At 41.5% G+C, this 19,207-nt stretch overlaps 1 long non-coding RNA gene across 2 annotated transcripts in view; it reads left to right on the top strand.

The window, feature by feature from the left end:
- Positions 1–18,835: 18,835 nt before the first annotated feature.
- The window catches only part of LOC111869809, an 87,871-nt gene continuing 87,499 nt past the window's right edge, over positions 18,836–19,207 (top strand). For both annotated transcript variants that reach the window (XR_002843737.2, XR_004513593.1), the window contains exon 1: positions 18,836–18,972. This is a non-coding gene — a long non-coding RNA (uncharacterized LOC111869809). The remainder of the gene's footprint in view (positions 18,973–19,207) is intronic.

The raw sequence follows: 19,207 nt of genomic DNA, 5'->3' as shown, positions 1-19,207 counted from the left end.
CTGGGTTCCCTCTTCCACCCAGCCTATCTTTCTATAGCCTCGGCACGGACAATACAGAAAATACTGCTTCAAACATTTCCTTTACTGTCCCTGACATTGCCTTTGCCTAGCGACGGCTCGCTTGTTTGTCAAGCAGTTCCCATGAAACGGATTCATATCACAATATTTTTGTAGCTTCCTACGTAACGGACTGGTGTAGCGTAATGCTCTGAGGTCGTATTCCTGGAAGACTGTAATTTCTTGTGGTCTTCCTTAGTTCCTCACGGACAATACCTGAAAGTTATCTCTATTAAGTCACAACAGTTTTCTTCCAGATCTTTTCTAATTCAACATTTACCAGTCATCCCTACCAGTCAAGGTTATGTAGTCTACATAATAACTCTATTATTTAAACTGTACTAAGAAGTTTTATGTGGACACTGGATTTCGAGAAAATGTTAAAGCGCGAAGCTTTAAGACTTTTCGAACAGGAATTTAACGTCGATTCTGGTCCAGAGCTGTCGGCTAATATGCAGCGATATTTCATGAGAAAACAGTTGAAATCGACTGTGAACGCGAACACAAACTCAAGAGACTTGTTAATTTAGATTCAAAGGGTATGAATTTTTAGCCTGAAGTCATCTGCTTCATGAGAGGGCGCAGTGATGGCTGTCGTGGAGACATTAATGGGTTCCATAATTGGCAGTAAAATTAATGACCACCCGATTGACTGTTAGCTTACATAATAGAAATCTGTTAGTTTTTAATTGGTTATTTCTGACTACACGACCCAGGTCATGCGGATTAGAGAATAACTGAGAACAGTGACGAAAGAGGTAGCCCTAAAAGACAAAATAAAACTTGAAACACAAATAGATCGAAAATTTAATGATATAAGCAGTGCTGATGAAAATAAATAAAAAAAGTCACAGTAGATTCTTTAGTTAAAAACTACAAGAAGACAGTATATTTATTCATCGATAGAAGACTGAGAAGTTTTACTTCATTTTTAACGTAATAATACAAGTTTGAAGAGACAGTCAACTTTTTCTGAACAGACAAGTGACTCGTCTGCCTTTCTAATTGCCATATGTCTTTTAAAGCATGTACTCAACTGTGAAAAGGAACCAGGTTAGCAAAGTCTGTATAGCGACTAGCTACGGGATGGACGCTCGAGGGGTAGGAGTTCGAGTCGTGAGGGTCAAGAATTTTATCTTCTCCACGTCGTCCAGACCGGTTCTGGGGTCCACCCAACTTCCAATCCAATGGGTACCGGAGATTCTTTCCGTGGGGGTAAAGCGGCTGGGGCGTGAAGCTGACCACACATCTCCAGCTAGTGCCGAGGTCAAAAAAATATGGATCTATGTATCCACTAACCCATATGTCTTCATGGTGTAGTGCTTAATAAGTTAAGCACAGGGACAACTTTACTCTTGCTTTACTCAACTGCTTTATATTTCGATCCGGATTGTCTGTAACCGGATTAGCGAGGGTTTACTCTGCTTCGAAAGCCCTCGACTGGGATAGCGCCAGTTCTGGTTTCATATCACGTGAGTTTCTCCACAGCTCTCGTTCCACTGTTAGAGTTATGGCGTCTGGGTTGAGTCTGTGGGTGACCTGCATTCACGTTTGCTTTAGGTGCTACACTTCCTAACTCACAGGGTTGCTGCTCCATTTGTCGGAGGCTTAAGAGCATGTCATAGTACTCACCGTGTGTGTATTCCATGATCATTCGATTGCAAATGGCCACCATTAGGCACTGTACTTTGAGTACATGCAACAACGCGGTAAGCATCGCTGTGACAAATAACACTGCCGAGGAGTATATTACCCTGTTTGATTCTGACGTGTGGCTCGAAAACTTGGCGTTTCGGGACATATGCTTTATAATAATTTCGACGGGGTTTGAAGAGAAGAATTGCTTGTGAGTGAGTATGGAACTGCCTCGCATAGTAACGGTTCTCTCTGCCGTTATGACGTCACAATATTAAATGAAAGAGACTACAATGGGTAGGCCACATCCAGCATCTGGGTGGAAAACGCGTACCGAAAAGGATTCTGGAAGGCAACATTATTGGAGAGCCAAAGGAAAGTGGGTTAATGCAGTGGAAATAGACATTAGAGAGATTATGGAGGTGAGAACGTGGAAAAGAGAATCTGAAGACAGGCACGTTTGGAGCCGTCATTTAAAAGAGACCAAGGCTTGATTTCAAGCTGTCGTGTTGAAGAAGAAGACGAATCTGTTATTGACTAGGTTACATATTTCTGCACTGTAGGTGCTTTTAAAGCTGACCCTTCTAGGGCCCTAAATAGAGTACGTTACCCCCCCCCCCAATCAATTTGCAGCTACCGCTCAGTGACTTCTTGACCTAATTCTTCTCAGGTCTAAAACCACGGCCTGTTTTTCTGGATGTCAGCACGGGCAGACCTCAGGATCCTTGCAAACAACCTGTTGACCCTTAATGCCCTGTCTCATTAACTTGGTACACACTTGTAACCCAACTGCCACCCCAGGTGTTCTCTGCACTACATTGCTCGTATATTGCCGCTTGTCAGCAATTATTTTGGTAGCCGCTGAAGTCCGTCTATTATACGAACCACGGACCGTCTTACGATTTGTNCGGGCCTAGGCCTACCTCCATGAACTTCTCCGTTCACCTCGGTTTTTATAGATCTTACACATTCGGTAAGACTCCTTGGGCGGGTGATCAGCTCGTCGCAAGGCCTCTACGTGTATACAAACACAGAACAACGCACACACACAAACTAAACATCCATGCCCTGAGTGGGATTCGAACCCACGATCCCGGTTTCCAAGCGAGCGAAGACAGTACATGCTTTAGACCGCTCGGCTACCGTGACCGGCACAAAGTACATATAACAGACCACTATCACGGAAAAGAAAAGCAGAACTAACGCAGTTCCCACGGCAACGAATACACTAGCTGCCGGTGCATTGAAAACGTCAAACGGAACCCTTGAATTAGGCGTCTCCTAGACCGTCCGACTGTCGAATATGACAGACCAAAGAGAAAAGAACAGAACAGAACAGAGCTGAGAGCAGAAGAAACCAGCAGAAATAAGAACTAAGGAAGAAACAGCAAAGACACGTCAACAAGAATAGCAGTGCAAGAGGGAACAGCACAGTGAAGACGAAATTCGAGAGACGATAGACGAGTCAGGTTGCATCGTGTGGAAGACGCTATTTTTGAGCAATTATAATTGTTATTGCAAACAACTTATCTAATAAATCGCTTCATCCAATCCGGAACCCCATTAACTTCTTGTCGCGTCTCCAGGAATTTCCCACCGGCTTATGAATACAGACAGTATGTTGAAAATAGAATCCAGGAACTTCCTAATGACAAATTTACTACGATCAACATTATTGACTGAACGACGACACAACCTAGGTCCCGAATTAGGAGCAGAAATTTGGGACTTTCTACAAGATGTTAATTACTTCTCAGTGATTAGATATGAGATTAGCGGGCGACAGAATATATTAGACCGAAAGTCACAGTTGAACATCTGCTTCAATTCTCCACAATGGGACAAAGGACTCAACGGAGATTTTCTTCAGCAGTTCCAGGAATACTCTTAACTTTTTTTTTTTTTTAACCACAGGTTTCCTTTGCCATGACCTGTTCGCCTGTCTCAGCCGTTCTCCCGCTTGAAGCAAGGGAGGCCACACAGCCGAGGAAATATTGGGAAACGTCCAACAACTTCATATAAAATATTTCTGGGAACTGACATCTTGATAGACTTAGACGCAGATGGGACTGTACTGTAGAAATATAAAGATAAGGTAAATGGTGAAGTCATCCCTGTAACAGGTTGTGGAGGTCCAGGTGGTTCTGAGACATCGAGGCTCCTACATTTTCTAGGAAATCGGCTCACAGATGGCTGTGAAGTTGTCGGCCTTACGCGTCGGTTGCCCTTTACACTACAGGAAGATTCCTGGTACTCATTCATGTTAGAGGCTGAGTCGACCCCTGGGCCAAAGTGCGGCTGGAAGGATAAAGTCAATTAAAAATGCAATGACCTCCTCGGGAATCGAACCCGCGACCCTCCGGCTTGTAGCATAGTGCCTCAACCAACTACTCTGCCGCGTGCCCCATTGCATAATTACCTGTTGAGCTCATATCTGCTTATAAGGTAAATTTAATTGCATGTAATATTTTTTTAACTGAAAATTGTTTATACATAATTTATGTTAAATACTGTCTGCTGCTGTTCATTGTATAAGAGGCAGCATGGGGATTCAGAATCGGTTTGGACGGTCGCACCATTACTCAAGCGGCTAGTCGCTGGTTTCCCACCGCGGCGGCCAGGGTTCGATCCCGGGGTCTGTTCAAGTAGGATTTGTGGTGGACAAAGTGGTACTGGGGGGGGATTTTCTCCGAGTACTTCGGTTTCCCCTGTCAATCTTCATTCCCCCAAATTCTCCCTCATCATACTCACCCGGGGCAGGCTACAATAAGCCAATGAGTGGCCGCCGTGCAGAGTGGACCCATTTGGATTCCACACCCCACGGACGCCGTGGAGAAACGAAAATGGAACCACGACCATCAAATTCATAGCCAGTCGCCTTAGACGCTGAGCTACAAATATATTTAATTGTGAAATATACACACACAAACACACGAAGAAAGAAATACCTGTGCTGAATATATGGTACCCACTTCCGGGACTAGACCACGTCGAATGTTGAGAGTTTTCGACGTTTCGTCAAAATTTTTATTTGTCATCTTCAGGGTTAAAGAGTCTGGGCAGGATTTTGGCACTTCGTGTACAGTTCTTGCTTAGGGCAGTCTGTCGGAGGTGAAGTACTGATAGGACGAACGGAGAGGCTGGTTGCTAGCCAATAGGGAGTGACCGTTTAGTTAGCGAAAATTGGTGATGGAAAGTGTTCCGGTATAGAGGATGGTCCTTGGAAGGGGTGGGGAAGGGTTTCGGCGACCTGACGTCCAGGACATAAGGGACGGTTTTCTGTGTCTCTTCTTTTCTTTCTTCTGCTTTTCCCTTTTCACGTCACGTGGGCAGGGAAGTGAGCTCAGTGATTGCTACATGAAGGTTTTTCAGTACTGTGTTTGGGGAGGAAGACGTGAATCTGGGTTTTACTCAGTCTGTACCCATCTTCAGAGTACTAGTACTTTCGTTTGGGCGCTATCGGTGTTCATTGAAAGGGGAAGGGGAGCACAGTCAGAATATTTGGTACGAAATTATAATTATTCTTATGTAAAGGTATTGTTACCGATTGATTTACAACAGGGTGTAGCCAACTTCATTAGCCAGTGGTTTAAGCAAGGGTTGCAAAAATTTCACCTTACCAGGAAAAAAGTTGGCACAGCATTCTGAACTATATTAAAAGGTAGAATAAATGTTTATGCTACAAGAATGACCCGAAAAAAGTATGTTCCTATGGATCAGAGACATTAGAAGGACGTTATACAAATTAAAAATTAAATTACACTTTTCGCATCATATCTCCAAGTTCAGGGCAAAATGGTCTTGCTGGTGATTACGGCTGGCAGGCCGCAGTTTTAAGACCTGGTCTGGAATATTCAGGAAATAATTATTATTACTATTATTATTGCAGTAGTAGTAGTAGTAGTTTGAATGTGACATAATGTATTTAATTTTGACTTACAATAATTGTCCTGTGCTTAATTCATAAAGCATGACGTCATGAATACGTATGTGGAGTGAAGGTATAGCTCCATTATTCTTGTCGTCGGCACTAGAAGTAGGTGAGTGGTCAGCTGCACGCCCGGCACCCCAAAAATGCAGACCGGGGCAGATTCCTGGGTCCCCCCCCCACGAAACAGAGGTGTCCATTACTCTTCGCACTGTCAGTATGGACAGGGCGCGTGCCCGGATATCTGCGGTGTCCTGTTGTGAAGGGCGGTCATGCAATGTCACATGTGCTAGTGTTGGTTGTTTAATGCAGATTGCATGTACCTCAGTATGTTTAATTGCAAGCTTCAGTATGTAAATAGCTTGTTCAGATGCGTGAAATGTTGACTTGTGGCTTTTACAGATTCATATATATATATATTATACGTGATTTAATTCATATCCGATTTATATTGAAATGTGATACGTATAACTATTGCAAATGAATAACGGGCTTAATTGTGAATTACAAATCCACTTAAATGTCAGGCGTGACAGAAAATCAATGGCGGGACTGCCTGCCTCTAAGTACGCCTATTTGTAGGTGTATGTTGCGTAGCGAATTGATATTGCTAGTGATACAAGTGGTTCAGGTTTGTATGAAGTGGTACATGCACCCTGTATTATGCCAACAGATACTGCTGCAGTATTTTTTCGTTGAATTGTTTATACAAATTAATGAATGTACTTCCTGTCAGTACGTGGCTTTCCGCCTTATTCTGCTCCTTACTCCTATATGAAAGATATAAATATAACATTCTTCTGTACTGTATATACGAATATATGTATATAGTGACTTACAGGCCCGTTACTACGCAACGACTCGGTAAATATATTCCCGCGGGAACCAACGCTCGCAAAAATAGCACGTCTATTATTAGGCGACAGATAAGTAAAGACGCCAAAAGAATAACACAGGATAATAGAATACACTCTTTTCCGTGGGATCCGCCACGAAGCTATAGAACGAGAAGTTCCAAGGGAGTTGTTAGTTGTTGTCAGAAGATGAGAGAGTTCAGTTGAAGGAGAATGTACGAGTATTTAAATTAGTTGTCGAGAATTTGGTCGAGTTCTGGAGATGGCAGTCGAAGATGACCGAAATGAAATGGCAAGAAAGGAATTAGGCTGTGACAATAAGACTTCATGTGTAATTTGAAATTATATTGAGACGGTTATAAATCCTTTGACAGTGAAGACTGAGAACACTCTTTTACGCATATGTATTATACATAATCTGAAGAATCTGCAATAAATGTATATGTTCAATAAGTACTGGTTCGTGAATGAATTACGCCCAGTGGCGTAACTCACATACTCTTTGTTTTGTTCACTTAGGTATCATTCTAATGCTCTCATTGGGGGTCTTACTCAGGTCTGTCTGGTAGAGTTAGGACTGTGTATGTTTTTATTCTATGTGTAGTTTCGCTATTGTCTAGTAGTTTCACTGCTACTGCTTTAGTGTGGTCCACTAATACTCCTTCATTGCAACAGAACGAGTCTGAGGGAAGTTTTCAAGCAAAGTAATGTAGGTCCTGTCTTGATTTTAGCTCAAAATTAAGAACAGGCACCATGAACACACATATTTGTTCTTCCTAGTGGCCTCTTTTTCAGGTGTCCCTACCAAAACCCCTGGCTCACTCGTTATATTGTGAGGTGAAGTGAACGACCCTCTTTCCTTATGTACAGGTACCCCAGGCATCTTTCCGCGTTAAAGAGCGGTCGGCACGTAAGACTGAAAACCTCACCACCATTTGTGAGGCATTATCTAGAAAATGTGACTGCCTCGACGTATCACAACCCTATGAGCCTCCACGGCCTGTTACAGTGATAGCTTCACCTTTTATTTTACAGGTACATATTCTAAAATAAATTTGGAAATAAATTCGTAGCAGAACCTGGTCTGCTGTGTTGCGGGATCCATTGCAAAGGGAAACGAACCGAAGAAGCCGAAATATGCTTTTGAGCCCAGTGGTAGGGTGAAGACTTCAGGACAGGAAAAGGGATGAAGAAATTTATAAGACAGAAACTTTGAATGGCCTTACTGCTCACTGTAATTAAGATATTACACTATTTGGGAGTAACTTATAGACAAGATATGGATGGATAATTGGATTTATTGAACCGGAAAGGATTTGGAAGAAAGAATTAGTGGACACATTGACGTATTAACCTCACATTTGCAGGGAGAGACTAAAGAATACCACGAAGAAATCTGAGTGATGACAGTCAGTAGCTCGGCCCACATTCAAAACGAGCACATCCCGAAAGAAACCTGCTTGGTGTGCTGAGTTACTTTGCTGAGAAGTATAACGAATAATAAAGATTAATGCTTTCCGGGTTTCAGCAAGATAGAAGTCTCGGTTCGAAACCTCACATCTCGAGTGTTGGGACACCGTTCACCCTCTATTTTAGGGTACAGAAATGCAACTTTCAGAAACTGTCCATATTTCCGTCTATTCGCTTCTCTGGAGACAGATTAGTTACGTCCAACTCAGTAAATTTCTGTCGCCTACTGATGGAATCACAGACAATCTGTGAAAAATCATCGCGTCTTTGTATCGGAAGCAAAATATAGATGCGTCAATTGTATATAGTTTTCTGTTTAATGATATTTGTCAAGTGTGAATCTACTGGGTTATAATATAGATGCCATAAAGAGAAACACACAGACTTTAATTGACGCTAATAAGGAGGTTAGTCTTGATGTAAACGCAGAAAAAAATAAGTATATGTTGCAGTCTTGTCACCAAAAATGCAGGGAGAAATCAAGATATAAAAACAGGTAACAGGTGCTTTGAAAATGTGGTACAGTTCAGATATTTGAGAACAAAGATAACAGACCGAAACCTGATTCAGGAGGAAATTAAGAGGAGATTGAACTAGGGTAATGCTTGCCACCATTCAGTCCAGATCCTTTTGTCTTTTCACCTGCTGTCTACAAACATAAAAATTAGAATATGCAAAATCATAATTTGGCCTGCGGTTCTGTATGGGTGTGAAACTTGGTCTCTGACAATAAGGGAGGAAAATAGACTGAGGGTGTTTGAGAACAGGGTGTTGAGGAGAATATTTGGACCGAAGAGAGATGAAGTGACAGGAGGTTGGAGAAAACTGCATAATGAGGAGCTTCATAACTTGTACTCTTCTCCAAGTATAATTAGAATGATCAAGTCAAGGAGGATGAGGTTAGCAGGGCATGTAGCACGAATGAGAGAGACGAGGAATGCATATAGGATATTGGTGGGTAAGCCAGAAAGAAAGATACCACTGGGAAGACCAAGGCGTAGGTTGGTGGACAATATTAAAATGGATCTTAGAGAGCCAAGATGGGATGGTATGGAATGGTTTGATCTGGCTCAGGATAGGGACCAGTGGAGGGCTCTTGTGAACCCGGTAATGAACCTTCGGGTTCCATAAAATGCTGGGAAATTCTTGAGTACCTGCAGATTTGGCTTCTCCTCAAGAAGTGCCCAGCTCCATAAGTAAGTATGTAAGATATTAGTCATGTCCAGTTGGTCCAACTTAGGACATTTCTTTCACTGAATATGGAAGAACAATCTCCGAAACGTCGTGTCTCTATATCGAAACTAAAAAATAGATGTGTCAGTTGTATCTGCTTTTGTGCAGACAGATTAATTAAGTTCAGTTGGTCTAATTTAGGAACTTTTTTCCACCTGATGACGGAAGCACAAAAATTCCCCTAAACTTAATATTTCTATATCCAAATGAGACAACGGATATATCAGTTGTATCTACTTATCTGGAGATTTTTCTACACAGTCAAACTAATTAGATTTATACCTTCATCTGACAACGAAAACAAAACCATTCGTCGAAACGTTTATGTTTATGCATCCCAAAACGAGATATTATGTAATTTCCCGTATATGTATCAGTTTTATTCCCCTCAGTGTAACTTTTGCGACATGCGTCAATGCAAACTCGAATCCGGAACGAGAAATTTACAGTTGGGTTTTTATGTCTGCAATTAAAACCCCACACACCGACTCTCACGTACGTTCGTGCATACGTAGTACCACTTTCCTAATTAAATGTTCTCAAACATAGTGAAGGTTCGTGTTTCAGGCAGGCGAGATACTTATCACTACGGCGTCCCGGAACAATGCATTTAAATAACCCGGTTACATCGTCACATATACTGGCAAGCAAAGCCTCACCCTCTGCAACTATATGGAGTACAAGCTTTAAGTACCTAAGTTAAGATGTGAACTTCTGCCTCCTATTTGGAACTCATAGGTTCATTTCCGTGTCAACAAAAGCCTACAGTTCAACTACATCCGGACACGAATAAATCTAATACACACATTCCCATCTTTCAGACGTATTTCAGTATAATTGTCCCATCAACGACCAGGTCTTCCAGAAGTTCTCTTCCATTCAGGTTCCCCGTCTGAGAGCTTGTCCTCAGCTCTCATCTTCTCATTTCCAATGAAATAGTGCCCAATTTAACCTCATTCACAAACCTAATAATATGTGGTGTAGAGTGCGTCTACAGAATTAAGAAGAAGCTTGCTCTGTGAGTTTACCCGTCCAGCGGTTTCTTCCTGTGGCTTGCGTTTAAACATACTCCGAAGCCACTGACTTCTTTTTTTTAATGATCTATTTTTTCTTTGCAAGCTCTAAGAAGTTACAATAAGCAAAAGGTAGAATCATATAATATTGACACGTAGGAGGCTACTCATTAGTAGACGCCTTTCGTATAATAATCAGTACAGATTAGTTATGTTTGCAGAAGTAGGACTTACTTCTAACTTACCGTATTTACGCATGTATAGGCCGCACATTTTTTGCCAAAAATTCAAGAGGAAAACTGGGGTGCGGCTTATATTCGAAATATTCGAAATCACACTTCATTTAAAAAAAATTATATTCATAATTAGTAATACAGGGTGTTCTACTCCTGAAATAATATTCCAAGAAAATTATTTTTTCTATAATTTCTGTCTGAAAATTGTGCTGCGGCCTATACACGCACGCGGCCTATACATGCGTAAATACGGTACATCTATAACCTTAATCTAGCTTATAAACTAAATATGATACTTAGAATCTGCCCGGCAGAGCATTTGGCGCGAAGCGTTTAAGTCTTCTGTTCCGAGTTGGCTGGCTCATGAGGTCTGTTGCTAGTGCGTTTGGATGCCTGTTAAGTCTGTTACTATATTTAACATTAAGTTGTTTTATTTCTTCTTTGACTGTAGTCATACCAAGGTCATTCCGGATGACATTGTTGAGCACATACCAGGGGCATTGGTTATCATGCGAAGTGCCTTTGACTGGTAGTGTTCTAGTATGAGCTCGTTCCTCACAATTGGATTCCATACGTCCAGATGGGCTTCAGTATGATTTTGTAAACCAATAGTTTGTTGTCAAGTATCGACTTGGAGTTTCTTCCTATTAACCAGTATAATTTGAAGAGTTTTAGGCCTAGTTGTTTCCTTTTAGTGTAAACATGTTTGCGCCAAGTCAGCCTTCTGTCAAGATGCATCCCAAGATATTTAGCTTCTTTTGCTTGGGGGAGGTGGTGGTTGTTCAGATGGACAGGGGGGCAGGTCTCTTTCATGATGGTAAACGTAACATGTATTGATTTTGCTTCGTTGGGTTTTATTCTCCATTTAATAATTGACTTCTGAAAAGTCGGTATTGTATGTTCTTCCATACGGCTGAAAGACCAAGTTCTACACTCATGCAAAACAAGGACAGACTTCAAATTTTAACTATACTCTATTTACTATGGAAGTGACGCTGCGTCATAATTAGTGACATAGACCGTTATGTACATAACATAACCGTCTAACTAGCTAACTAACTTAATGTGGCCGAGCCCTTCTTGAGAAAAAGCCACTTGTGCAGCTACTAAAGAACTTTCCAGCATTTTATGGAAACTGGAGGTTCATCACCGTGTTCACAAGAGCCCTCCACTGGTCCCTATTCTGAGCCAGATCGATCCAGCCCAAACCACCCAATCCTATAAATCTAAGATTTATTTTAGAATTATCCACACACCTACGTCTTAACTTATTTCCAACCAATACACTTCAAGGGTTCTTAAGGCGGTGGGCAGCAGATACGTCTGAAACTTTGACACTTTCTACCAGATTGTACCCTGTCCAATCAGCAGTTCTCTACAAAGGGAAATGTCAGTTGATTTACTTCACAGAAACTATATACCATGCTCATACGTGTTGTTTAGAAAACAACATTTGTAATTAGCTACATAAATTGTCCTTGTGAATATTATGGTCTTCTACGTACGTTGAAACACCGTATAATTTGCAGAAAGACTGAAGTTTCAGAGGAATACTTCACCTTCACCTTCAGGGTTGATGAGTAAAAAGCAGAATCTGCCGCAAACAGAGATAAACGCATGATGCTCACCTATCTTTCCCCTGCTTCTACTGGTTTATAGTTTGGCTTACTCTTCTTTCCTGAAGATGGAGACGACATGTTCTTTCAAAAGGTCGGATTTTCTCTGTGCTACACGGCCTTGAGGCAAAGAAGACACAGACTCACATCCTTGAGGCCCGAGAGTCCAGTACGTACTTGTATTTTATTTAAGACGCTGACAGTCTCTGAAAGAAAGCGCCATGGCGTCGATATGCGTGACGACAGATAAATTGTGAAGAATATCGGAAGAAGCAGTTATTAACTAATGGATACACTATCCCATCATTCACCTGATGGGGCTAAGCAGGCCACAGTAATCCTCAGAAATTATAGCGTGTGGCCCTGCCCGAATTCAAACCTAGCACCTCTCGAATGCGAGTCTAGGCATCATATCGTTCACGAAGTCACTCGATGCACATGAATATTGTCACTTGTTGGTGTGACAGTAGGCGGGGTTTGGATTGGTGGATCGATTTATTGATACACTTATACACTCAGCTCGTAACTACAAGTACGTGATTACAGAGCTATCGCTGGTATACACACTTTACAGTTCACAGTCACACACACTAGTGTCCTCAGTCTTCACTAGTCGCGTCCTAGCAACGGATTTTAACACAGTAATTATACCAGTCTCACTGTAACTGCAGTACATATGAAGTCTTCTTTTCACAGCCGCACTGTTGCAACTCAACTCACTCGTTGCCATCTCATCTCAATCATCTTCGCCGGCCATGTCAAGAGACTCCCTCAGTTCTATTTCACTTGGCCTGGGGTCCTCTTTATATAGACCCGGACAGATCCAACAGAAAACACCGTTTCCATTTTTATAGCTCAACAATACCTCGATTATTGCTTGCTTATTCGTTGCCGCGGGAACATCTGTACCGTGTCGTTGTCTAACAACGAACGTTTACTCTGGTTCTGATATTCAGACTTTCAGGCGTCATGTCATAATATCAGTAGAGTGAAATTAAGTACCGTGTTAATAATTTAATAAGAACATAAAGAATTAACAGACTAAATGAACTTGTGGACGCATAAATGAAAAAAAGTTTTTCATAAGAAGGGGGGACAAATTGAATTAATTTTGGGCCCCACTGTAAGTGAGCAGACTTGTAAGGTGAGGAAGATCTCTGTACAGAAGGGACAATTTGCAGTTCATAGGAGGTTGATTTTGCCAGAAATTCGTTCCCTGCATGCAGCGAAGTCCTTGAAGTTTCTACGCATGTGCAAATATAGAGGAACGCCGAATTTGCGAAGAGGACACATATAATGTCGCTTCCTGCAGGCTGGCAAGCGAACTGCAGGCTTTATGTCACGCCCTTATTTAATTACTGGCCTGTGGTTGGATGCAATTAGGAGTCTCCATCACGTGGAAATGTCTCCGCTATCATCACATCAGAGCAACATTGGCTGCCAACCTGCACGGCGGAAGGCAGCTTGCATTAACAATGTTATTACACTCTGGCGGTTGAATTAGAAACGTTGCCGGCAGACGAAGAGAGCAACACTCATGTTTACGTCATTTTTAGATACTTTGTAGCAGAAGAAATTCTGTTAATGTTACAGGCTTTTCACAAAATAGAAGTAGTCTGCTTATGGAAAGCACTGCAAGCCTGAAGATGTCACTATTTGTTCTGGGAACAGGAAAGAGTGTTAACATATGTTTAAGCACTGAACACTCACTCAGGGCATTACAGCCGTCAGCTGTGTTAATTAAACCGTGCATCACATTTACTTATTAATGTCGCTCAGTGGAAGTCGAATGGGGTATGCTCTTAAGAGAACCCAGCGAGTAGGTGCCGCCACGCATGGGAGCAGGCGAAGGGCAGGCATCTGCTCCCTCTTTAGAATATGCTGGAAAAATTGAAACCGAAAGACAAATATGCTTCTCCATTTGTAAAAGAGTCATGCAAGCGTGAGGTTTACAGTTACGCAGTTTAAGATTACAGTATCAACTAATTGTCATGCTTTATGAATGTAAACTACGTACGTAGATGGCAAATGACTGAGAATTTATCAAAATTTCCTTACTTTTAATAATAAAAATAGGCTTATGAGGTAAATATCCTGTGTACTGCCCCATTAAGTTTTTATTTTTTTTTCCATGGCTCTTCTGGCCCCTTCAGGGCCCTGGCCCCTTATTCAGTTCCGTGATCATTTTTCACGCCGGTCACGGTAGCCGAGCGGTCTAAGGAATGCACTGTCTTCGCTCGCTCGGAAGCCGAGATCGTGGGTTCGAATCCCACTCAGGGCGTGGATGTTTGTGTGCGTTTTTCTGTGTTTGTGTACAGGTAGAGGCCTTGCGACGAGCTGATCACCCGCCCAAGGAGTCCTACCGAATGTGTAAGATCTAGAAAAATCGAAGTGAACGGAGAAGTTCATGGAGGTAGGCCTAGGCCCACTGGGGCTGTAGTGCCAAGGAAAAAAAATAATTTTTCACAGATTGTAGGACTCCTTGGGTGAGTTATCAGCCCGTAGCAAGACCGTTGCCTAAACACAAGACAACGCAAAGACAGAATAAATGCACACACGGACATCCATGTCTTGAATGGGATTCGAACCCACGGTTCAAGCGTCCGAGCCACCGAAGACAGTTCATGCCTTAGACCTCGCGGCTACTGTAATCGTCTTTAAGTTCTGAATTGCTAAACCAAACTTTGTGAAGTTTCAGAAGTGTCTGTTCTCACATGAAACAGTCTCAATGGCGTGTATCATAAAACCCTCCCACCAGCGATACCAACACTATAGCACCTCATATTGTTAAGGTAGCACCGAAAATATTCCTCGAATGCCTGAACCGGGCATCCTGAGAATTGGTATGTATATCATGCCACCTGGGATCATCACTGGGATATTGGGTTCGAATCCCACTTGAGGCATGAACGTCAATGTGCGTTTTTCTGTCTTTACGTATGTTGCCCTGTGTGTGCAATTAGCGGCCTTGCGACGGGCTGATCCCCCGTCCAAGGAGCCTTACCGACTGTGTAAACGATCAATAAACTGAAAAGCGACCGAGGCCCAGCAAAGGGCTGTAGAGCCATAGACAGGCACCTTCACTTCCTCAAAACTTCTTTATGGTGTGGCGCTTAATTAAGTATGGGGACAATTTTACCCTTTACCTTACAATTTTGGAAATGGGTTACAATTCTTCAAGTTAATTGCCATAGAAGTTGTTAATTCATTGATGCCCGTCTGGATTTAATTACATATTAGTAATTGTTTTCTTTTTCACTATATTAAAAATATTTGAGATTAGTGCGTACTTCATAATTTACTGTTGGGCGTAATGCATGATTTAAATACACCTTCTTCAGGAAAACTTAAAACTGAGTAACCCCTTCTTTTAAGGATCACTGAAATGTATTTTCCGCGCTGAGAAAATCCCCTAATCATATTTTATCTTAGCCAAGCTGAATCCAATCCACAGGAATAACTTTGGGCCGTATTCCTTTAAGATTGTCTCATTGTTGCTCTCCCATCTACAACTTGTTTTCCCAAATGGTCTCTTCCATTCATTTCTCTTGGTAACAATTTGTGCTTCGCTCTTATTTCTCCTGTTCGCACTAAATGCGATGTTTTCATTTGTGATAACTTTGTATTTCATATGTCTCAAGCCCAGATACTGCGTCCAGCAACCTATCGTATGGACGTCAATTCAGTTTCTGTTTTGGAATTACCGAACAATAATGGCGTGTAAAGAAAGGATGTAGAGATACATAAGCACTCCTGAATCACTTTCAATTCTTGTTACTGATAAGTTTGTAGCATCTTATTTTATACTGAATGATTCCATTACGCCGAAACTGCCTTCTAAAAGAAGTTATTGAAGGAAAGATAGAGGGGCGGATAGAAGTGACAAGAAGACGAGGAAGAAGACGTAAGAAGATGCTGGATGACCTTGGGGACAGAAGAGGATACTGTCATTTGAAGGAGAAAGCTCTAGATCGCATTAAGTGGAGGAATTGTGAGACTGTGGACCTGTCGTCTGACAGATTACTGATGATGATGATGATTCCATTCAACAGAGTCCAGGTTGAGAAGCCAATAGTTGGACAGCTAGTCAAAAATTTCAGAGCGTTTTATGGAAGCAGGTTCATTACCTTGTTCACAAAAGAACTCACTATTCTCCTTTATTCTGAGCCAGATGCATCCATCCCACATCCTCTCATCTTGATTATCTATGATTCATTTTAATATTATTTTCCCATCGTACAACTTGGTCTCTGACACTAAGGGAGGAACACAGACTGAGGGTGCTTGAGAACAGGGTGCTGAGGAGAATATTTTGACCCAAGAGAGATGAAGTGACAGGAGTTGGAGAAAACTGCATAATGAGGAGCTTCATGACTCGTAGTCTTTTCCAAGTACAATTAGAATGATCAAGTCAAAGACAATTAGATGGGCATGGCATACAGAAGGCATGGTAGAGAAGACTATTTCTTATATGATTTTGATAGTAAAGCCAGAAGAAAAGATACCACTTGTAAGACAAAGGCGTAAATGGGTTGAAAATATTAAAATGGATCTTAGAGAGATAGGATGAGATGGTGTGAACTGGATTGTTACGCCTCAGGATAGGGTCCAGTGGTGGCCCCTTCTTACCACGGTATCGGGTTCCATAAAATGCTAGGAAGTTCCCGAGTAGCTGGATAACTTGCAGTTTCTCAAGAAGGGATCAGTTCGACGAAGTTAATTACTTATACGTACCTAGGTCCTCCAAGTAGTTCCTTTCCTTCAGGATTTTCTGCAGTAAATTTAAATGCATTTCTCTTCTCTCCCATGCGTTCTGCATTGCGTCCCCATCGCATTACCTTGATGTCTTATCATCCTAAGAATTACTAAGGACACATTCTGAAGCAACTCATTTCGCAGATTATTCCAGAATTCCCTTCTTCATCTGTCTTATAAGCAGGGCCCGGATTTTGATGACATGTCATCTTTTTTTCCTTGTATCCTATGCGATGCTCTTAAATATATAAATCTCGGATATAAGCTGCTGGTTACAAAAATGTAAATTTTATAGGTAATTTTTTTGTTACTTTATGACATTTTTAGTCTATGGTCATTTTTTCATTTTGGGGGTAATTTGTTGGTATTTTTGTTTTACTTTTAAGGGTATTTCTTGTCATTTTTGGCCATTTTAGGGAATTTTTCTTCATATGTTTTTTGAAATGTGTATAATCTGAAGCGAAGTGTTTAGGTCATTTTTCTGGATTTTTTCGGTCATCTTATAGGTCATTTTTAAATATTTCCAGGTCATCAAAATCCGGGCCCTGCATATTATATTTCTGGGTCATACTTTAGGTCATTTTTCTGGATTTTTTCGGTCATTTTATAGATCATTTTTTAAATAATTTCAGGTCATCAAAATCCGGGCCCTGCTCATAAGTAACTGGAAAAGAACGCCTTCTGTGAACGTCACGTCTTTTATTTAATTTCAGAACTACAATCGGTATCGGTGCCTAATTTGTTAAATACAAGCTTTTGAAATTCGACGTCGAGTTTTTCGCTGAAAGTTTTAGGAAATCACTAATTTCTGAAGCAAATTAACCCTCAATAAATTTTACTCTTTTAAGGCCATACGTGGACTTCTTTATGTAAGCTATAAATCGATATTGAATAGCTAACTAAATAACCAGTTATCCCCATTTGGCTGGACCATTCTTGTGAAGCCACCATTTGCGCAGCTACTCAAGAATTTTCCAACATTTCATGGAACCTGAAGGATCACAAGAGCCCTCCACCGATCCCTATCAAGAGCCAGATGAATCCAGACTAAACCGATAATTATATTTGTTTGTAAATTCGATAAGACCGAGACTTCGACGGATGATACGTGTTGAAACTTCCGTGCACTGCATTGTGAAGCACACCCAATTGCCACTTGAGACCCCCCCACCAGCACATGTGCCAGTTTTCCTACTAGTATGCACCAGTGAGTTCGTTCACGTTTTCAAAAGAAATGCTCTTTACCTAATCCTAATTCTAATAAGTTAACAGCTGTTGCCTGATTTTTTATATTTTTATTTTGTCTATTCATTTCTGCGTATTTAGGCGTGCATTACATTTTAAATCATACAGTGCAGTAGGTATGGCAACTGGCTACGAGATAGAAGAGTGAGGGGTCGGAGTTCGAGTTCCCTGTAGGGTCAAAATTTTTCTCCTCCCCAAGTTGCCCATACCGGTACTGGGACTCATCCATATATTGAATAAATAAAAGTTTATATGAAATCAGCAGTACTTATTAAACAGCCTAAGAATGTATGGAGCTGTACCTCTACTCTCCCTACATATCCACATTTTTTTTTCCTTGGCACTACAGCCCCAGTGGGCCTAGGCCTACCTCCATGAACTTCTCCGTTCACTTCGGTTTTTCTATATCTTACACATTCGGTAGGACTCCTTGGGCGGGTGATCAGCTCGTCGCAAGGCCTCTACCTATACAAAAACACAGAAAAACGCACACACACACAAAATAAACATCCCTTCCCTGAGTGGGATTCGAACCCACGATCCCGGTTTCCAAGCGAGCCAAGAGAGTACATGCTCCAGAAACACAATTATTACATAAAAAATCTTTTTAACTAAGGACTTTGGTTTAGAGGAGTATTCATATTTTAACGTCCTTTAAAATAGTAGACACGGCCCATCCTGGAAGACTGGAAGGCGGAGAGAAACGAGACTAGTTACTGATTTGAACAGAGCAGTGTGTAAGAGGAAGCGCGCGTGACGCGAGAGTGACGCGGGCGGACACTGGCGACACAGGTACTCTGCCGGAAACTAGGGAGTCCATGTTTCCGAGGACAAGCAGTCAGACGCAACACGTGTTCAGTCAGTCAGGGCAGATATCCAACTGCAAGAAATCAAATGAGGTTCGCGGCCTGTCAAGCAGTTCATGATGCAGTGAGTGTTAAAGAACTTTCTTATAATACGTATTAAGTATATTGACAGTAATTATTTGTTTCAACGATTTATTAATATGAACCAATGGTCCGTATTTGTATACTGTTGTGCTGTAGTACATCTGGGAATGACCAAATGAGAAACAGAATTGTCATAAACGTTCTGTAATGTTAGTACCCAAGAGGTTTGATCGTAGTTCAGGAGATCTAACAACATACACACACACACACACACA

The sequence above is a fragment of the Cryptotermes secundus genome, unplaced genomic scaffold, assembly GCF_002891405.2.
Source record: "Cryptotermes secundus unplaced genomic scaffold, Csec_1.0 scaffold173, whole genome shotgun sequence".
In the NCBI taxonomy this organism is placed as follows: Eukaryota; Metazoa; Arthropoda; class Insecta; order Blattodea; family Kalotermitidae; genus Cryptotermes; species Cryptotermes secundus.
Note: the sequence above shows the minus strand (reverse complement) of the source record. Positions and strands in the feature narration are given on the sequence as shown.